At 36.8% G+C, this 21,293-nt stretch overlaps 1 protein-coding gene across 1 annotated transcript in view; it reads right to left on the reverse strand.

Annotated features, from left to right (window-relative positions):
• The window catches only part of CSRNP3 (cysteine and serine rich nuclear protein 3), a 201,593-nt gene extending 180,676 nt beyond the window's left edge, over positions 1-20,917 (reverse strand). Inside the window, exons 1-2 of the mRNA XM_061436413.1 lie at positions 20,818-20,917; positions 6,393-6,563 (exon numbers count right to left, since the gene is read on the reverse strand). The gene's annotated coding sequence lies outside the window, so the exon portion shown is untranslated. The remainder of the gene's footprint in view (positions 1-6,392; positions 6,564-20,817) is intronic.
• Positions 20,918-21,293: the final 376 nt, after the last annotated feature.

Raw genomic sequence — 21,293 nt, forward strand, 5'->3', positions numbered from 1 at the left:
ATACATTTTTTTAAATGTAGAAACTGTAGGCATTAGTGCAAATTTTAAAATGAAATATGTTAAGTAGTCTTCATGAATAAAGTAATTTATTAATATTATTTAAAACTAAAATATGTACAATTTTTATATCTACTAACATTATCATTGAGCATAAAAATATATACTACTGAATGCATTTCAGCCTCCAAACATCACAATTAGTGGTACCCACTATTGTAATTCAGCCAGAAATATCTAGTGCTTTTAGTATTTGGTGAAGCAGTCTTTACCAGCTTTCACAGTGCTTTGATAATCATTTTGATAGAATTTGCTTTTAGGTTTTTATTTCTATTTTTTGTCATGCTAAGACCACTGCAGATATCCATGAAGGATCTTAAAATGATTTAATAGTTCATTATATAAACCAAATTTCATAATATTTCATGCAGATTTCTAGAGTTATAAATTACATAAATCTTTATTACCACTCCATTATTATAATAGTTGTGAGATGAGATAAAACCAAATGCAAAAAATTGAGTGTCCATTTCAATTTTATCTCACTACAAATACCTCCCTACCTGAAAATTAAACGCCATTCAAAGAAAATGCCTTTCTAGTTTTTAAGTATTGATCCTTGGTTGAAAATAAAATATTTATGTTTTGCTATATTTATTATGATTGCCCTTTCTTCATTATGCTTAAAAACTGTAATTTTAACCTTAATCTAATCCTCAATAGAATTCAGTAAATTTCAGACATTTATTATTATAGTTCATGCCAGATCACTGCAGCTGAACACATAAAACATATGGTACAACAATTCTGTGGCCCTAACACATTCCCAGTTTATTTCCAAATGGTTCAGACAAAAAAGAAGCAACATTAAAAAAAAAGAAGCAACATTTTCAAACTACAAACAAGTTCTTTCCAGAGTGAAATGGTTAAATATTGCAGCCAGTTCAGAAATAGCAACTGGCTTTTTTTTTTTTTTTTTTAAGCAGAACCAGGTTTAATTCTTTTTTACATTCACATGCACACAAATATACTTCCCTCGAGCTGTCAGAAAGCATCAGATTGCCTGATTTGCATGATGAATTTTAAAATCTTTTGAGAAACACAAGGACATTTGCTTCAGGCACTATGATTTTATCATCACCATCATAAACAGCAAGTAGAATGCCAGTCAACCTCTGGTGATCCAACCAAAGCCAAAAGGTCTTAAGACTTTGAATGGTTAGTAGAACCATTGTTAATAGAATGGTTAGTAGAATTTTAATCACCTAAATTCATGTGGATCCATTTTTCAAGTCACAGTATTTCGCAGTTCGATAATCATCTCTTTATTGCCCATGATCACTCTGGATGACCCCAAAATCAAAGTATGATTCTTATCAAGAAGCTTAAAAACTCAAATACTGTAAGAAATATTTGTAAACAAATTATATTGTCAGACAAAAATATTATGATCAGTAATGTAAAGGTGGTGTCTTTACTATTTAATTCAACTCTAATTCTCATAGTGTTCGTGAAATACCACTACAATATCAATTGCATCTATAGATATCCTGAGTAAAAAAGAGATGTGAGAAAATGGAAGATTTTTCTATAGTTTTCTATTTTGGATTTCATGCTAATAGGGTCTTATCCCTTGAATGACGTGAGAAATAGTACATTAATACCACCAGAATTATCTTTATAATGAGTTTCTGTAATACCTAACTGAGAGTTAAAACCACAAGTGATGTGCTGTTTTCCTAGATTTACTATGATATAGACATATAAAATTTCATTTGAAACTTGGTCTAATTGTGTTTTTATATTTAAAGTCAAATTTAAGTTTTTCAGGGCTTAAAACAAGCAAATATGAAAGCCAGTTCTTTACCTAACCAGTAAAACAATATAATTACTGCATTTAGTCAGAAGATGTGACTGAGTCTCATTGAAATGCAAGGTAAGAGGGTTTTTGAAGTCTTGAATTATTGAACAAGTAATGTAGGGTCCTAGAGTTCAAGCGATGGAAGGGTATCATTATCTTTTTTTTCTTCAGGGAATCAAGGATGACCATTCACCCTTCTGGCAAAAATGGAATGCACAGGGTTCTATTTCTAAGTAAATCAAAGAAATTTCTATTTGTTAGCTGCTGTTGAAGATGCACACTGCAAACTGCATCTCACCTACTTTCATCGTAATATTTTCACATTATCACAAGTAGCATTATGTCACCAAGACAAACCAATTTCATTCATGTAAACATAAAACATGTTTGCTCTAAGATATTTCCATCATTGTCAGGGACACACAAAGTCTCAACAGTCTGCCCTGTCACAGAAAGAGGAAGAGGAATTGTTCATTCACACTCAAATTGAATTCTCTGTCCAGTATTTCTTTAGGCTCATTGAATTTATTCATAAACTCATCCCTGGTATTGTATTACAGCCAGGAAATCATACTTTCTATAAAACTTTAAAAAAAAGGCAACAGAAGATGAGGTGCCAATTACCTTCACCAAAAGATGTGCTCATTCTGTTTCTAAGAGGAGATGGCACAAAAGATAAAGCATGTCTTTGACTTGATGATTTGGGTCCTCTACTTAAATAGTGACGAAACAGACCTGTTAGAGAGCAGCACAGTCTAGAGAAAGGCCGACCCTCTAGGGATCTACAATAAAGTTCTCTACCACTATCTCACATCTGGATTCTTGTCAAGTTAATCTCCCTTGGCTGTGGTCTCCGTATCTGTAAAATAAGGGCGTCTATCTAGATGTTCTCAAAGGCTCTACTAGTTCTAAAATTCTTTGAATTCAAAATGAGGGTTGTCAGTACTAATTTTTTTTTGTCTTACTCATATAAAAGATCATTGGATCCTCTAAAAAAATTAAAATGGAATTTCTTCCTCAATTGCCCAATTTTATAAAATAATCTCCAGTTTTATACTGGAGATCAGGCTGAGAATAACCCACAGAAAACAAGAAATCTCCCCATTACTGTTACATTTCCATCTATTCTTTTTGGCCCCTCCTCCCCACTGTTTATCCCAAATCAGAGTTTTGATCACACATTCAATTACAAGTTGTTCAATGATTCCTATCTCTGTTTTCTTACAGAGGAGTATCAGTAAATATTTCCCTCAAAACCCTTGAAAATTTGCAACAAAGATGCTGAAAAAGCTAATCAAACGTTGCAGCTGCTTTCTTTACTAGCCTGCCATCTCTGTACACAGAAGATGTCTCCTTCTCCACAGACTTGTGCCGTGGTGATGAAACAGAAAAGTTGTGACCAGATAGCAAAGTAGTTATCAAATAGTTTATTTCATCAAAATAAAACCACTCTCCACTCAAACTTTTACCCTCCAGGGAACTGTTCAGGTGCTCATAACTAGTGCCTGACCTATAATTTTTCAAACCCCTCTAAACCACCAGAACATCACTTTCATCTGGAAAGTATCTTGAACTGCAATTGTAAGAGCGGATGGTGTTTAAATGAACATTATAGGTACTTTGTGAACTCACAAGCTATAGAAATCAATAGGCACCTTGCATAGAGAAGGCCTGAAATTGATTTTTCCAGGAGAGAGTCAATTTGTAACTTTAGGAGAAGCACAGACACCAGGGAGGGGGTTTAAGCATGCTGCAGGCTTAAAAAAAAAAGTGTGAAAAATGCACTGCACTAGAGGAGGAGAATCTCAAAGAAAGAGGGTCTAGGTTGGTGGTGTTTTTCAGAAATGGCTAAAGGGGAACGAGTTGAGAAATACTAGGAGACCCTGCCATTCTCTGGGACTTGCAGAATGAGCGCTCTCAAGGGACACACAGAAGGTATTTAATAGAGTGTTCTGAGGGTCTTGAATTTAAAGGCATACTGTTGCTTTTTGAAGGACAAGGGCATCCAGTGGACTCTTTCTCTCCAGTTTTAAAAAATTTGTCTGAAATTATAAAAATAATGTATTTTGTTCTTGAAACTGGCCAAGAGAGTAGATCTTACATTCTCACTACCACCAAAAAAGAAAAAAAGTAATTATGTGAGATGATGAAAATGTTTTTAGTTTGACTGTGGTAATCATTTCACAATGCATATGTGTATTAAAATATCATGTTGTGCACATTGCTGCTGTTGCTGCTAAGTTGCTTCAGTCGTGTCTGATTCTGTGTAACCCCATAGACGGCAGCCCACCAAGCTCTTCCATCCCTGGGATTGTCCAAGCGAGAACACTGGAGTGGGTTGCCATTTCCTTCTCCAATGCGTGAAAGTGAAAAGTGAAAGTGAAGTCGATCAGCCGTGTCCAACTCTTTGCGTCGCCATGGACTGTAGCCTGCCAGGCTCCTCTGTCCATGGGATTCTCCAGGCAGAGTACTGGAGCGGGGTGCCATTGCCTTCTCCAGTTGTGCACATTAAATATATATAATTTTTATTTATCAAGAAAGTATAAAAATTGTCTAAAAATTAATCTGTTCACTCAATATAGGAGTCTAAGCATCATTTGCCTCACTGGTGGCTCAGACAGTAAAGAATCTGCCTGCAATGCAGGAGACCTGGGTTCAATCTCTGAGCCGGGAAGATCCCCTGGAAAAGGAAATGGTAACCCACTCCAGTATTCTTGCCTGGAAAATCCCATGGACAGAGGAGCCTGGTAGGCTACAGTCCATGGGGTCACAAATTGGACAAAACTGAGTGACTTCACTTTAACTTTCAAGCATCATTCAGTGTTCAGTGCTCTTCCAGGCACCATGGATGACAGGGAGGTACTGATAAATTTCAGACAAAATGTATCCCCCCAATAAATCTAACTTCCCTTTGTAACCAGAGAATCTTATTCTGCAAACAGCTATTGTTTTCTCCCTTTGCCTGAGTGTTCCTTTATCTTCTCCCTACTGTTTTATACTTTGTACAAGTTCATTAGAACTAAGTTCTACTTTAGTCAAGAGATAAATAATACAGAGGCTAAACATTATTATAAAGTTTTACCTATTTTTATTCTAAATCCTTCTAACAGTGATGATGGAGAATTCATGAAAACCAAACGATTTTTTGAATTCTTGGAGGTTGGGGAGAGGAAGTTTAAAGATGGAATTAGAGGGGTCACATTGTATAAATGTCAGTGTGTGGAGAAGGAAATGGCAACCCACTCCAGTACTCTCGCCTGGAAAATCCCATGGACGGAGGAGCCTGGTGGGCTACAGTCCTTGGGGACACAAAGAGTCGGACATGACCGAGTGACTTCCCTTTCTTTCTTTCTTTGGTGAGCTAAAAAAAAAAAAAAAAAACCCAAACACAAATGCCCTACAAAAATAATTCTAGGAAATACTATTGTGAAAAAGAAAAAACTTCTCTTTTGTATTGGATAATTTTTACTTTTATTTAAGGAATGTACCTTTAAAAAGAAATTTATACCAGTCAGGGTGAACTTAAGGGGCTTTTACTGACGTTTTTTAGTTTTTCTTTGAATGATACTAACTCTTCTAAAAAATAATTTTAAAATCACATGGTGTTGAATGGACATGGATACGTTAGAAAAGATTTGCCTGTTTCAAAGTCTTCATATGAGCATCTGTCATAAAGAATGCAACTTAAAATGGCTACAACCTCAAGTCTGAATGTATCACACTAAATTAAATGATGCTGTTCATATTAACAGCATAGGAGAAGTATATATGTACGTATGTATGCTCAGTGACTCAGTCATGTCTGACTCTTTGCAACCCCATGGACCGTAGCCTGCCAGACTCCTCTGTTCGTGGGATTTTCCAGTAAGAATACTGGAGTGGGTTGCTATTTCCTTCTCAAGGGGATCTTCCTGACCCAGGAATCAAACCCATGTCTCCTGTGTCTCCTGCATTGGCAGGCAGATTCTTTACTGCTGAACCACTTGGGAAGCCCATATATGTGTAGAAAGCTACATTTACTGTAGTGCGTGAATCTGGCCTTTGGTTTGAGGTTAACCAGTGTTCAAACAATTACAGAATCTTAGGGTTTCCAAGGCTTTCATTTCGGAGTAGCATTCTTTTAAAAACAAACATCAATTTCTCACCCTGGAAGTGAATGTTTTGTACTCAGTACTGCAAATATTCCACAACTCATTAACCAGTATTAGACGTTCAAAAGAGCTCAAGTGATTTAGATTTCAAAAGGATGGCTCTGCTTCAGAAAGCTGAAGACACACAGGAAATTATTTTCACTTGCTATTTGCTTACCTTAGTTTGGACTCATTTCTGCCTCACATACTCACTCTGCAGAGATAAACAGGAGTAGACTACTGAGAGTTAATGAACCCAAATGGTATCATGTTTTACAAATTAAGTCTGTTTTGATAAACAGCTGAGGGGCAAATATAAGCCAATGGATGCAGATAAAAATTCCAAGAATCGACTATACAACACAGTTTAGAGTACAATCTGAAATACAGCCTCAGACACTCACCAGTAAAATGGTTAGAAGTGGATGGATTGACACTATCAACACTGGCAGCACTGTCACAGCTAAAAACTTCATCGTCGGATTCCTGCACAGAGGAGCAGGGGAAGGAGCCATCAATTTCCTCCAACTTCCCCTTGAAAATTCCACTCATCGCTGCAGCACTGTCGCATGTAACTGTAACGAGCATGGGAACAACAGAGTACTGAAACATCTGACCACTGATTGCACAATCTAGGTCTCCAAGTCGTTCTTTGGAGGTGGCGGGGAGGGCTGTCATTTTTTGAACCACATCTGCCAGACTATCATATCCATGCAGAAATAATTCTTTCCATAATGTTCGAAAGTATTTCTACCCTGATTCATTGTTATTTGCATTCTCATTCTGACAAGAGTATTTTATAAGAAAAAGTCAAAATTAAAAATGTGAAATCAGAGGGCTGCATAAGGAAATATGTTTCAGCGTTTTGAAACGTCAAAACAGGAGTCAAATACATTTATTTGATTTGTTCTAGTAAATCGTGTTCTGTCATTGACAGAGCCAAGGTTCAGAACGAAATAGATCACTCACTTGCATGCTGTCATACCCAGAGCATACTGATTAGGGCATGTCTATCTTGCTTGGGATTTCTTTCTTTCTCAGGTACAAAGGTGTCTACTTTCCTGGGGCTCTTTGTCCGTCAAAAATCAAATTGGTTGCTAGGAACGGCTGTACCTACAGAATTTAGATGCCTTATTGTGTTTCCAGTCAGTTCAGCAGAGCTACAGGGAATTCTGGAATCCTGTACCATGGAGCCTGGCTGAATAAATTTTATACAGGCTAAATCACAGTCCCTAAATCTTTTGCTGGATAAAATATTAATTTGAGCCTCTTCATTCTTTGTATCAACATGGTCACTGAAAGCCAGTGTGAGGTAGCCTGATACATTTTTTTAAAATTGTTAATATCAATTTAGATGAGTCATTAGACCTCTGAGAGTAATAATTTCCTCATAGCCATAAAGTAACTGATGATAATCAGTGGTTGCAAACACAAATTCTTACAATGGCAGTTAATTTCAATGAGTAAAGAGGATCAGATATAATAAAATCATCTCAGTCCTCTCATTTTTCTCCTGTTATTTGTAACAAAGGTATCAAGAAATACTTCTCTACCCTAAGAAAAATGATAGCGTAGGAACCATAATAAATGATCTCACAACCAAAGAGACCATGGGTAGTAAACAGCGTAAACTGTGGAAAACTGGAGATGCACACACAGGCCAAGGCGGGAAGCCACTACTTAGGTCCAGGTCATTTCACCTCCATGTTCTCCCAATATAACCCACTCTAAAATCTGGCCAATGCCCCATTCACATTCAGAAGCAATCCTTTACACTGTTAGCTTTCACATGTCCCACCTCCTTATTAATTTTGTTTATAAAATTAAAATTAAGGAGTGATTCTTATGTTACTTTGTAATGTAAAGCCCGTCTTAGATTGGCTCTATAAGATAGACAACGCTTTAGATCTGTGGCTTAGAAGGATTAACAGAATAAGTATTCAAAACATTCTCTTCCATACTAGCCCAACACAATACCTGAAATGCCTTTGCTAGAGACACATAAATTGGGAGAACAAACTTATTTTACAAAGATGCTTGCATAAAACACGCTACCAAGGAGAGGTGGTATCTTAAGCCATCAAACCTCAGCATGGCAATCCTATCTGTAACAAGGAACAAATCAAAATAGACTTTCTTAAAAAGTCTGGCTACTTTCATTTGCCTCTCAGTGACCTCATGGAGTCTCAATGTTGGTACCTCATGTCAATTTTGGTAGCTATACTTCTGTGGGGGAGTATTTGCTCCAAGTCCTTCCATTGACTAGCTTCCTCTGTTTCTATATTTTCTGCTTTCTAGTATTCTTAACTGCATACAGTTTTATTTCTGAGATAACATCTTCTATTTTATTTTGAAAACCTCAACACTAAACACCAATTCTCTTGTTCTTTTAATATATTCCAGTTCAGATTGTTGAGTAAGGGAATCTGAGTGTGTTCATTCAGATATTTATGCCATTCTAATAGAAAAGAAATCTGTTTGTTTTCCATACTTCAAGGGGCCATTTATTATTTATTCAATAAACATTTCTTGAGCTTCTACCATGTACCAGTGACTATTTTAGATGCTGCTGCTAAGTTGCTTCAGTCGTGTCCGACTCTGTGCGACCCCATAGACGGCAGCCTATCAGGCGCCTCCATCCCTGGGATTCCCCAGGCAAGAACTCTGGAGTGGGTTGCCATTTCCTTCTCCAATGCATGAAAGTGAAAAGTGAAAGTGAAGTCGCTCAGTTGTGTTTGACTCTTCGAGACCCCATGGACTGCAGCCTACCAGGCTCCTCTGTCCATGGGATTTTCCAGGCAAGAGTACTGGAGTGGGTCGCCATTGCCTTCTCCATTTTAGATGCTAGAGAATGCTAAAGTAACCACACAGGAAAAAAAATCATTCCTCTAACAGTGCTCCCCTACTCAGTGTTGTTGGGGAAAGGGTAAATAAACAGATAAGTAAATTACGTATGATATATGTTCTATGGAGTTAAATACTATGAAGAAAGTTAAGCGGTCAAGAGATATAGCGATCAGAAATTTGGCTGTTAAAGAACACTGCATTTTGAATTAATTGGTGAGCTCATGTTAGAGTAAGGAAAGTAAGGGAGCCAGTCAGTCTGACATTTGGGTAAAGAGCAGATCAAGCTATAGGAGGCAGGTGCCCAAGGTCCTGGTCTGGGCATAGGAGGCAATGAGTTTAAAGACAAGTGGTGGGGGCTAAATTGTGTAGAGACTGTCAAAACTTTGGATGTTACTCTACATGAGCTAGAGGGCTTAAGTAGTGGAGTGATAAGATCTCACTTATACTTTAAAAGGACCACTCATTCGCCTATTGTTTCATTTTTTTTAAAAAGAGGGCTTATGATAAAGGAGTGGGCTTTCCTGGTAGCTCAGTTGGTAAAGAATATGCCTGCAATGCAGGAGACCCCAGTTCAGTTCCTGGGTGGGGAAGATCCGCTGGAGAAGGGATAGGCTACCCACTCCAGTATTCTTAGGGGCTTCCTTGGTGGCTCAGCTGGTAAAAAATCTGCCTGAGATGTGGGAGACCTGGGTTCAATCCCTGGGTTGGGAAGATCCCCTGGTGAAGGGAAAGGCTACCCACTCCAGTATTCTGGCCTAGAAAACTCATAGACTGTATATCCATGGGGTCACAAAGAGTCGGGCATGACTGAGCGACTTTCACTTTCACTTCACTTATGATAAAGGAAAGGTAGATTTGATGGGGAAATGGAAAAGTCTAGAATTAAGGAGGACTTAGCAGCTCAGATGAATAGTTCAAATCAGAACCTGATAAGTCAGAGGGCTTGAGATTTCTTCTGGGGGAAAAGAATTTAGAAAGAGGTTAGAAGGGTGAGGAAGGTCAAAGTGCTTCCCAAAGCAATGTGGTTACTTAATTTTACCTACAATCACCTCTGGTATCTAAATCTAACAAATATTTGAGGATAATGGGAGCCACCTTACCTGTTAGGTTTCAAATAGGACCAATTCTGATATATCTGAGCACTTTGTGATACTGCTTTGGCAAATAAAATTAACAATGAAAATGTAAGCTTTCTTTCATTATTCTAAAGAAATACTTTTAATTTGGTAGAGAAGAGGCATTATATGGAAGGTGACCATTATCAAAGATTTACCTATTGATGGGAAAATGGAGGCAAAGAGTTAATAACTATTTTATCCACCACCTTCCCCAAAGTTACTCATTTAAGATTTTTTTCAACGTAAAATCCATAATTACTACTTGTTACTGCAAGGGTTATAGGACTCTGGCTTGGAGCTGACCCTTTTTGAAGGCCATTGGTTGGAGAATCTCTCTTATCTGTAAGCAAATTATGGAGATTTTAAAAGAACTGCAGAAAACCTCCTAAAAACGGAGAGCTGTTGACAGATTTTTTAAAATGTTGATGTACTCTGTTTATTAGTTATAGGAAACTATTTGGAAGTTTTTCTTTAATTGGTATGAAATCAATGTAAATAATTTGTGTGAATTTGCTCACATTTTTACTTTTAGTTCTAGTGACCTTGAAGAAAGTTGAATAGTCATTAAGGAGAAAATGAACCATGTAATTACATAGCTCAGTAAATACAAAGAAAGGGTGGGAAAAAATGTCTCAAAGCAAAAGAAATACTTGGAGAGAGAGAAGAAAAGAGATTCATCCTACTTTGTGCTTGCCAATTTGATTCTGCTATAGTGTGCTCCAGTTGTAGTACCAAAATTGCAATGTTACAATTATTTCCATGGCAACAGACACTGAGCTCATGCAGGAGAAGTTAAATTGTGAGAGAAATTAAGATGCTACCCCCATTCAGATGTCTGTAGTAATAGGTGGGAAGGAAGAACAGAATTATTATAAATATCCTTGATTGAATTTGTCCCAGCCACATAGCCCGGGGAGAGCAATTCTAAACAATATTAAGTCACCCTATAACTCAGAATGCTCTTTTGAAAGTACATGGCTGGAAGAAACTGTTAGCAGAGAGGAGTATGAATGACTTAATTTATATTTTCTAGCACCTAAACAATTACAATATTTGTTAGAAGTCAAAGGTTTTAGAATTCTAATTCAGGGTCCCCTAACAAGGTCATATGTGTCCTAGGTCCAAAAAAAAAAAAATGGAGTTAAATTAGGTTTTCTTTACCTAACTTAGAGGAATGCAGTATTGTTACTGATCCTACATCCAACAATTCCTTTTACAGAGGTATATATTTCCTTAATACTTTTCCTAATATGAAAACAGTTAAAATTTTGTTTGTCAGTCAAACATGAGTCATATTTTAATTAAAATATTCAAAACAATAGCTGAATGCTTTTATACAAAACTAGACACTCGGAGAAGGCAATGGCACCCCACTCCAGTACTCTTGCCTGGAAAATCCCATGGACGGAGGAGCCTGGTGGGCTGCAGTCCATGGGGTCGCTAAGAGTTGGACACAACTGGAGTGACTTAGTAGCAGCAGCAGCAGCAGACACTCAAATACACTGTCTAGGTGTGTCATAGCTTTTCTTCCAAGGAGCAAGTGTCTTTTAATTTCATTGCTGCACGGTCCACAGTGATTTTGGATTCCAAGAAAATAAAATTTGTCACTGTTTCCACTTTTTCCGAGATAGTGTATTAAAAAGCAGAGACATCACTTTTCTGACAAAGGTCCATATAGTCAAAGCTATGGCTTTTCCAGGAATCATGTATGGATGTGAAAGTTGGACCATAAAGAAGACTGAGTGCTAGAGAATTGATGCTTTTTAATTGTGGTGCTGGAGAAGACTCTTCAGAGTCCCTTGGACAGTAAGGAGGTCAAACCAGTCAATTTTAAAGGAAATTAGTCCTGAATATTCATTGAAAGGACTGATGCTGTAGCTGAAGCTCTAATACTTTGACCACCTGATGTGAAGAGCCGATTCATTGGAAAAAGACCGTGATGCTGGGAAAGATTGAAGGCAGAAGGAGAAGAGGGTGGCAGAGGACGAGATGTTAGATAGCATCCCTGATGCAATGGACATGAGTTTGAGCAAACTCCAGCAGATGGTGAAGGACAGGGAAGCCTGATGTACTACAGTTCATTGGATCACAGAGTTGGACAAGACTCAGCGCCTGAACAGCAACAATGCTGGATTCTAAGGTGGTGGACAAGATTCCCCACCCTCTAGTGGGCATTCTTTATATAACCCCAGGGTTGTGAATAGGGTGAAATATTACTCTTTCCACATCATATGGCAAAGGAAATTTGCATATGTAACGGAAGTCCCAAATCAGTGACCTAGTAGATTATCTAGGTGGGCCTGACTTAATCACATAAAATTGAGATTCTCTCTGGTTGACTTTGAAGATGGAAGGGGTCATGTAACAAGAACTATGTGCAGCCTCTAGATGCTAACAGTGGCTCTAGCCACAGCAAAGGAGGAAGCAGGGACCCTATAAGCACAAGGAACTGAATTCTGCCAATGAGCTTTGAAGTAGATTTTCCCCCAGAGTGATCAGATAAGAATTCAACTGAGCTGACCCTGCGTTCAGCCTTATGAGACATTAGGCTAAGAATTTAGCCACACTCTGTCAGGCTTCTGATCTACAGCACTATATGCTAAAAGCAGGCATTGTTTTAAATTGTTAAGTTTGTGGTAATTCATTCTAAGGCAATAGAAAAGTAAGACAACATATATTAACTTTTTTAACTTTGTTGTATACATATGAGGTAAGCGTTATTATTGGTAAGCATTGTTATTAATATCATTTTCAGATTAAAAACTAAAGTACAAAGAGGTTAGATAATGAACCAAGGTCATAACTAGTCTTACAGGCAGCATTCCAACCCAGGTGTTTTGGTTCTTGAAATCATATTTTAATCATTATACTCTTCTTTGATTCTTAATGGTATCTTACTGCTTAAATGGTTTTTGCAATTTCACTAGCTCATACAGTACTAATTTAGCTAGCTGATATCCAATGAGTTAATTGCAGCTAATATGGAAAAATAGGAAGAAAAAAGGAATTTTTTAATCCTCTAATGAGGAATGGTATTTAGGAAGCCATTAAAAACCCTGGGGATTACTTTGCCCTTTCCATTCTGTTTGTTAACAGAAAAGGATGACTAGCAATAACAACTGAAATTGCATACCATTCGTGATTATGCCTTAAATTCTGTGGTGAAAAATGTACTATGTGGATCTATCAATCTTTACAATATCATCCAGGTAGATTACTGAATTTCACAGAAAGGGAAACTGAGGCTTAGATAGCTTAAGTAACTTGCCCACATTTACACAGGCAGTAAGATAGCATGTCTGGGAACTGAATTATTATCTATATAGTGGCAAAGTTTACTATGCATTCCATCAATCATTATGCTATACTATCTAAAGAACTAAAGGTTAGCCACGGTTATCACTACAATACCCAATTTGCACTAGATGATGCACTTCTAGAAGCAGATGTGCTGACTGGCTGACTGAATCCTCCATTCAGGGGATATGTACATATGCCACTTAGCAACAAATGCAAAAATGCAATGTACACCACAGTACAGTCCCCACACACATGAGTATATTTGAAGATATATTAGCTATTGTCAGTCTTCTTTCTCTACAGTCTCCCCAGACAATACATCGTGTAATTTTTTTTTTTTTTTTAACTGGAAGTTCTATTCTACCTTGCTATGGTAGACTGGGACTTTGAATTGTCCTGTATTATTGCTTACCTTTGCCTTGGGACATACTGCTGCTGCTGCTGCTAAGTCACCTCAGTCGTGTCCGACTCTGTGCGACCCCATAGACAGCGGCCCACCAGGCTCCCCCATCCCTGGGATTCTCCAGGCAAGAACACTGGAGTGGGTTGCCATTTCCTTCTCCAATGCATGAAAGTGAAAAGTGAAAGTGAAGTCTCTCAGTCGTGTCCGACTCTTCGTGACTCCATGGACTGTAGCCCACCAGGCTCCTCTGTCCATGGGATTTTCCAGGCAAGAGTACTGAAGTGGGGTGCCATTGCCTTCTCCGTGAGACACACTAAACCCCAGTAAAATGGGTATGTGAACTCTCAGCACACACCCTTGGTTTCTCTGTAGCCGATTCAGCATTGTCACCTGCCAAACATGATGACTTAAAAGTGTTCACCAGAATACAAGAAAAATGGCAGAAAGTGGATCTGAAGCAGAAGAAAAATATTGCTGAATGATTTAACCTTTAATCAGTGTTGCTGAATAACTTCAAATCAAGAAAGTCAGTATTAAACAAGAGTATATATATTATAGATTGATAAAATACATATTAATGTATTTTCTTACACAAACACTAAGATTCGTGTTAATATAAAATTATAATTAATTACATTAATATATAATTAGCCCATTGATTTAATATATGATGGGGGGTGTGTGTGTGTGTATTCTACTCTTCAGAAACAGAAGAGTGGTATAGAGGAACAGCACGGTGCAGAGAGGCAGGGTGAGTGAGGACTGTGCACAGATGTGATTCCCTGCTAACGTCAGAGAGAACTCAAATGGAGTTTGCACAATAAAAAGTCTGTGATACAAACTTTTTTGTGGCTTAATGACATTTATGTAACACAAACACTGTCACACTGAAGGGTGTTGACAAAGAAAGGGACGATCTTGGCATGTAATGAGTGTCTGTCATTGAAAAGGAACAGGAAAGGGGTAAGATGACTCTCTGACAAGATCATTCACATATTTACTCTGAAAGCAAAACAATTTTGGTACAGTTTTGATACATCAAGCATATCAGGTATTATGATAGATGTTGATGACATAAGACAAAGGAAACCTCCTGCCACAGAATTATAACTGAGATAGTTGTAAAAGGTTATAGAGAGGTCAGAGAAGTGACTGGAAGGACCACGCTAAAAAGCCATGGCAGGGAGTTCAAGACAGGCCTGAGGTGGTCTTGAGACTGCTCTTGGTGGTCCTGCCCGTAGTGCGTGATGACCTCTGAATACAGAAGCTTATAATGGAGTCCCTAAACTCAGATTTCCATTTGACCCTCAGTTCTTGGGAACCTCAGTGGGCAGGTTGGGAGAGTCCGCTCAGGGCCCTGTACTGATCCAGACATCACAGTGGCCAAACAATCTAAGGTGTAAGTTTTATGAGCTATTAGAAAGGAATTTTAAGACAGCAAAGCAAGAATTTTTTTAAACGACTTTTGAGAATCTTTCTCAATCTTTCTGCCTTAATATGCTGACAACATCAAAACCAGTTTTACCTGGGTAATGACTGATGAAAAATATTGATTTTCCATGGCTAGCCTAAGCTGACATAGAAAAGGAAATGAAAATCTTTGTAAATACAGTCAGGAGTCCTGTTTAAGAAGTTGCTTGTTTCATTTACTAAATATATTGTGATAGATCCACAAGATGACAGCAGCTAACTGAATCAACACTTACTAGAAAACAAAACTAGAATGCAGTTTTGACCCTGAGAGCAAACTCACAGAAAGTCGAGGAGATTATGACAATAAGTCAAAGTGACCAGGATGACAGGAAACCCAAAGTAAGTCTAAATGGGGAGTTCCGTGCAACTCTTAAATTCCTGTGTTTTTGCACATTAGGGAGCATCTGGTACACCATGTTTCTTCGCCCTCTTCCAAAGTCTTCCCAACTCTTCTTTTCATTCATCCAGTATTTAATGCATTATAACCTATACTTAATACAAACATAGTGTTTGGCTGTTCTTGTTTTGCGTAGTTCTCAGTTTCCCACTACAATATCATTGTGAGAATCCTTCTCTGTGCCTTACTTTCTTCACAGGCAAAGTAAGCAGTCCAGGAAGGAATTATCTCTAAGGCCATCTCCACACTTCTAGAATGATGGAAGACTAAAATATTTAAAGGGAATAATGAAAATTAAATGAGTGCTTGCCAAAGGACTTATATAGTCATTATTGTTTAAAGATACAAAATTTTACATAAGAACTAATATTGTTACAAATGTGCATGTGAGTCAGGAGAAATGTATCTATGGGAATGTGTTGTGTGCACTAACTTTTGTTGTATTGGAAGATGATGTGTTAAGCCCTTGATCTAACTAAAGTACACAGACTCTCTGGCAATAAATCACATGTCTACTATCTATCTTTTTGGCCATGAGACTAAAATGAATGAATGGTAAAATTGAACTCCCACTAAGTAATTTTCTTGGTGAAGTGTCATCCTTAGAATTAGCATTGCCATTTATCAAGGTCATCATAATCTTCCATTAAATGCTTGAAAAGTTATATTGAATCTCTATTCTCAGAGTATGTACATTCAGCGATTTTCAGGTCAAACTATTTAGTCTATTTGTCATCCACTGAGATCTAAACAGTTGACTAAGAAATAGAATAAGTTGCCCAACTGATACACTGAGATATGTAAAACATCCAAATGTGATCAGTACCTTGATAAGCAAATCCATTCCTTTGCGCTTTGATTCACAAAATGGTAACTAAAGAATAATAATGCTGCTGTGAATCAACGCCCTTTCTATACTGATATAAACCTTATACTATACTATCAGGTAGTAGATATATACCAAGTCAAAAAGTAATTCTGATCAAGAATATTTTTGAGTTAGGCCTGTGCTGTGCTGTGCTTAGTCACTCAATCATGTTCGACTCCTTGCGAGCCCAATGACCAATAGTCTGCCAGGCTCCTCTGTCCATGGAGATTTTCCCAAGAAAAGTGAGTGGGTTGCCATTCCCTCCTCCAGGGGATCTTCCCAACCCAGGGATCAAACCCAGTGGGTGGATTCTTTACTGTTTGAGCCACCAGGGAAATCTGAGAATACTGGAGTGGGTAGCCTATCCCTTCTACAGGGGATCTTCCTGACCCAGAAATTGAACCGGGGTCTCCTGCATTGCAGAGTTGTGCTACCAGGGAAGCCCGAATCATGGCCTACCAGAGTACAAACACTAACGTGGTTTTTCATTTGCTTGAATTACTTGAAGCACCTAGCACAGTTTGAACAGTGAAACCTGACCTGAGCTCCCTTATCTTAGTGGAATTCCATTTCTCCTAAATCCCACCTTTCCGTTTTCAGCAGTGTAGGGTTATTTGCCAAGGCAGCATATTCTCATTATAGATATAAAGTTGCCTACCTATATTATAGGGGTAACTATTAATATTTCATATTCCTGAATACATTTCGTGAGACTTAAGAGACCTATGTAAACTCACCTATGAATCTGGCAAGCTACTTTAAGCAAATAGAAAGCATAAAGCAGTAAAGAATCACTATTAACAAACTGTACTTAGAAATTATCTGTAGCTAAAGTCCATGCAATGCATTCTTTTCGGGAACTTGAAACATACTTGATAATTTTGAATGTGCCTGAAATGAGTTATTTGCACAGGTTGCATAATTCATTTACTAGTCTATCTGATTTGTTAGCATGCTCTTTAATGTCATCTGTGTTTATGATGAAAGTGCTGCCATTGAAGTGCTTTGTGTGTGTTAATTGATAAAAACTAAGTACTTCCCATTATCCTAACTCTTTTTGAAAAATAACATAGTGACATACCAAATTAATTTAACTTTAAATAATGTATTGCCTACATATTAAATATATTAAAACATGGTTTAAGCTTGTAGTACTTTATTTGCTCCATTGCTAACAATTAATCTAATAGACTAAGGTTAATATTATTAAAATAAGATATTATATGTCAAAAGCATTTAAACAAGTGGTGAAAGGGAAGATAGAATTAGGACTCTCATCTGATTTATAATAAAATGCATCCTCCTGCAATGTAGAAGACACAGGAGGCACAGCTTTGATCCCTGGGTCAGGAAGATCCCCTGGAGAAGGAAATGGCTACCTGCTCCAGTATTATTGCCTGGGAAATCCCATGGACAGAGAAGCCTGGCGGGCTACAGTCCATAGGGTCCCAAAGAGTCAGACATGACTGAGCCCACATGCTTCTAATGAGCCAGGAAATATATAGCAGCTTTATGCCGAATTTTCCTTTTCACCAAATAGCTGAGATAAAGAATCATAATGATAATGTTTTAATTTAAAAAATTGCCTAGGGTAAAATACGATGATTGTTGTGATTTTTATTTCTTTTCTTTTTTTTTTTAATTTTTATTTTTTAAAATTTATTTATTTTAATTAGAGGCTAATTTACAATATTGTATTGGTTTTGCCATACATCAATATGAATCCACCATGGGTGTACATGTGATTTTTATTTCTTATAAAGAAAAGCCACATAAAAATTTCATGTCCAAAAAATAGCAAAAGGTTTCAAATAAAACAAAAAGTATGTATATTTATAATAATTCCTATTAAACTTCAAATATATTGCCTTAATACTACTGAAAAACAGTTATTAGGTTGTTGAAATATGCGATTTTTTATATATGTTAGATATACTACAAAGGTAAGGAAATGACTACATTAATCAAAGATGGTCTGGACATTAAGTTAAAAGACATTTTTAATCTCATATGTCAAAATATGTATTTAATCCTTTTCACGATCCATAGACTGAACATATATCTCAAGCTTTTCTCGTTTTATGATTGAAATGACTGATACATTAAAAAATGCTTCTTAATTTATTGTCTTGCTCAGTATCCTACTAACTGCTACAAATATAAAGAGAAAAAAGAAAGAAAGTATTCTGCCCAGGAGACAAAGTTGGATATAGTGGTCTCTATTAAAAACCTACATTTGAATCTTTATGTTTGCACTAAAGGAAAAGCAAATGACCTTCCTTTGGCATCACTCACTCAGCAGCCTTACATGGGTTTCATGTGTCTTGTTTCATTCTTCACTTAGACAGGAACCCCTAACTGTTTTCTTTCACACTTTTTTTTCTCTCTTGCCTCCACTCCAGTGTGTGCATGCACACACGCACACATACACACACACACATTCTTTTTCACGTAGTCTCTGCAGGAAAAGCTACCATAGTTATCTCATGCAGACAGCTGCCCATGGAGGATAGAAAAGTCTGACTGAGAAAGGGTTTAACTACTTTTCATCCAAAATATGAGAGCCATTAAGCAAATTATAAAAAGCAGCAACAATATACTCTGGTTTTATTCAGAACCTTTCCCTTAGCGATTATTAAAAGGATGATATTTTTAGCCAAAGAAAGCAAAATGCATCTGCAGCAGCTGGTTTCCAAGGAAACAGAATAATTTAAAACCATGTGGAACTCTGCTCTCTAATTTTCATCAATTCCCCTTCATTCTTTGAGGTAGATTTACTTGGAATTTATAATTTTCAAAAAAATGTAGCTGCCGTAACTTATTTTCTTTAACACATATCAGGAGATGAATATCTGATGCTACATATCACCTTAAATTCCAATCTAAGGGGTGTATTAATTTCTACCATCATTTTGTTTTGAAAAACAAGATCAGAAGAATCCATAATTAGAAACATGGCAATATTTTAACATCATTAAATTTTTGAAATCCAAAAATAGCTCAAAATAAATTATGCAAGAGTATTTGCTTGGGTCAATATGACATTTAAGTGTGTAAACATATTATTAACTATGCTTGGCACATTTAGATAATTAAAGATAGTTCTCCATTCATTTAGATAATCATTTCATTCAGTAGTTTTTCTTCCCCTCTTTTTTCAATTTTGCAAAAATTGCTATGTTTTTGTATGTTCTTCAAAGGTAAAATCCATTTCTCAACAAAAACAGAAAGCAAACACAACACCAAAAAAAAAAAAAATCCAAAAACATTGTATACATCCATTCCTATTAGTTTGTGAATCATTCAAAAGAAGCATTTTAAAAATATATGAACAAGTCATCATTGACTTTTATTAATATAATCAACAAGTATTAATTGATGGTCAGTGTGTTCAAATCAGTAATAACCTTAAAAGGAACTCCATTTTAATGAGGTTTCCCAACCTAAATTGACCTATATTTACAAATTAAAATCATTATAAAATTAAATGTACTTGGAGTAGATTATTTTTCATATGTCTCTGTTATAAGTATGTCATTTAAGCCTATACATATATCCTAAGGGTACATAAAAGACAACATTAAGAGAGAGAAGGAACTGGTAAAGTAAAACCTCAATTTTTGAACCGTTAAAAATATTGCCCTAGGGGTATTACCAACCATATAAATGCTGTGATGGAATTCTTATATAGATACATTTGATTAATAAAACTACCAATGAAACTTTTCTAATAAGATGCTATTTTTTATAGCAATGTTTAATTCTTCAAAAACAGGTTTCCGGACTTTGAAAATGAAAACAGCTCCATGCATGTTGATAAAGATAATTACTTAATTATCATATGAGCTTACAATTCACTAAATAAAATGATATAACTACTCAATAACATGTTCTTTATCAAGAGGAGTGAGCTAAATAAAATGCATAGAAATCATTCATGCTAAATTATTGTTCAAAGAGTCTACAACCTGCAAAAATTATTTTCCTAAGCCATTTCTTGTGTTGTAAATATTAAACACCACATGAAATTTTATACTGTATATTTAGAGAAAGCTCCATTTTCTCAGGACCTGTGGAATTTACCGAGCTTTCCTCAGTCTTCCTTCGATTCACAATAACATACACTTGAATAAAAACGAACAATAAAAGACACTCGATGACTCATTTTATCTATTAATTTTGCTCCAGTAACACTTGCTAGAAAGTTATCCAGGATAAAACATGCCTCTGGTGTTTTTATCAGCTAAGGATTTTATAGGGAGAAAGAGCAGCTCATGGCAAGCTTCCTCAAGTAATATGAGGGACACACTTTCAAGGAAATGTCTTATGGAATAATTTCTAGATCATAAAATTGTCTCAGTAAGAATTGAGAAGCATTCTCTTTTGAAGAAAAAGAACGTTTTCCCTTCTCTTTTGCTCTTACCTGTAAATATGGTTTCTGTACTTCGGCTCCGTCAGAACAGACTGAAGAGTTCACGCCTCCCTCTTCTATCCATCAGGCAGCAGCCAACCAATAACAAAAGCCAGATCCTGGCATTCTCCGGCTCATGCTCCCTGTCTGCTTTCATCCCTGTTCCCTCCCACCCCCACTCTTTTAGAGGACAAATCCTTGCAGCTGGGAGAGAGGCAGGGAGTGGGAAAAAAGGAATATGGAGAGGAAAGGAATAAAGAGATGAAAGATATTTCAAAGAACAGTTGCAAACTATGGAAAATATCTGCAGGTGAACTCGACTGAAGTAAAAATGTCTTGCTTTAGCTTTAGGAAAATAGGGCTGGTTAATCAATGCCTTACCCATCTGAAATCAAAGTGAAACACTCATGGTGGAGCTTAGGGACATTGCCTATTTTTCAGTTCCCAGTGGAAAAAAAAATGATCTTCTCATTGTACGTTTTGATATG

The sequence above is a fragment of the Bos javanicus genome, chromosome 2 (assembly GCF_032452875.1).
Source record: "Bos javanicus breed banteng chromosome 2, ARS-OSU_banteng_1.0, whole genome shotgun sequence".
NCBI classification, from domain to species: Eukaryota; Metazoa; Chordata; class Mammalia; order Artiodactyla; family Bovidae; genus Bos; species Bos javanicus.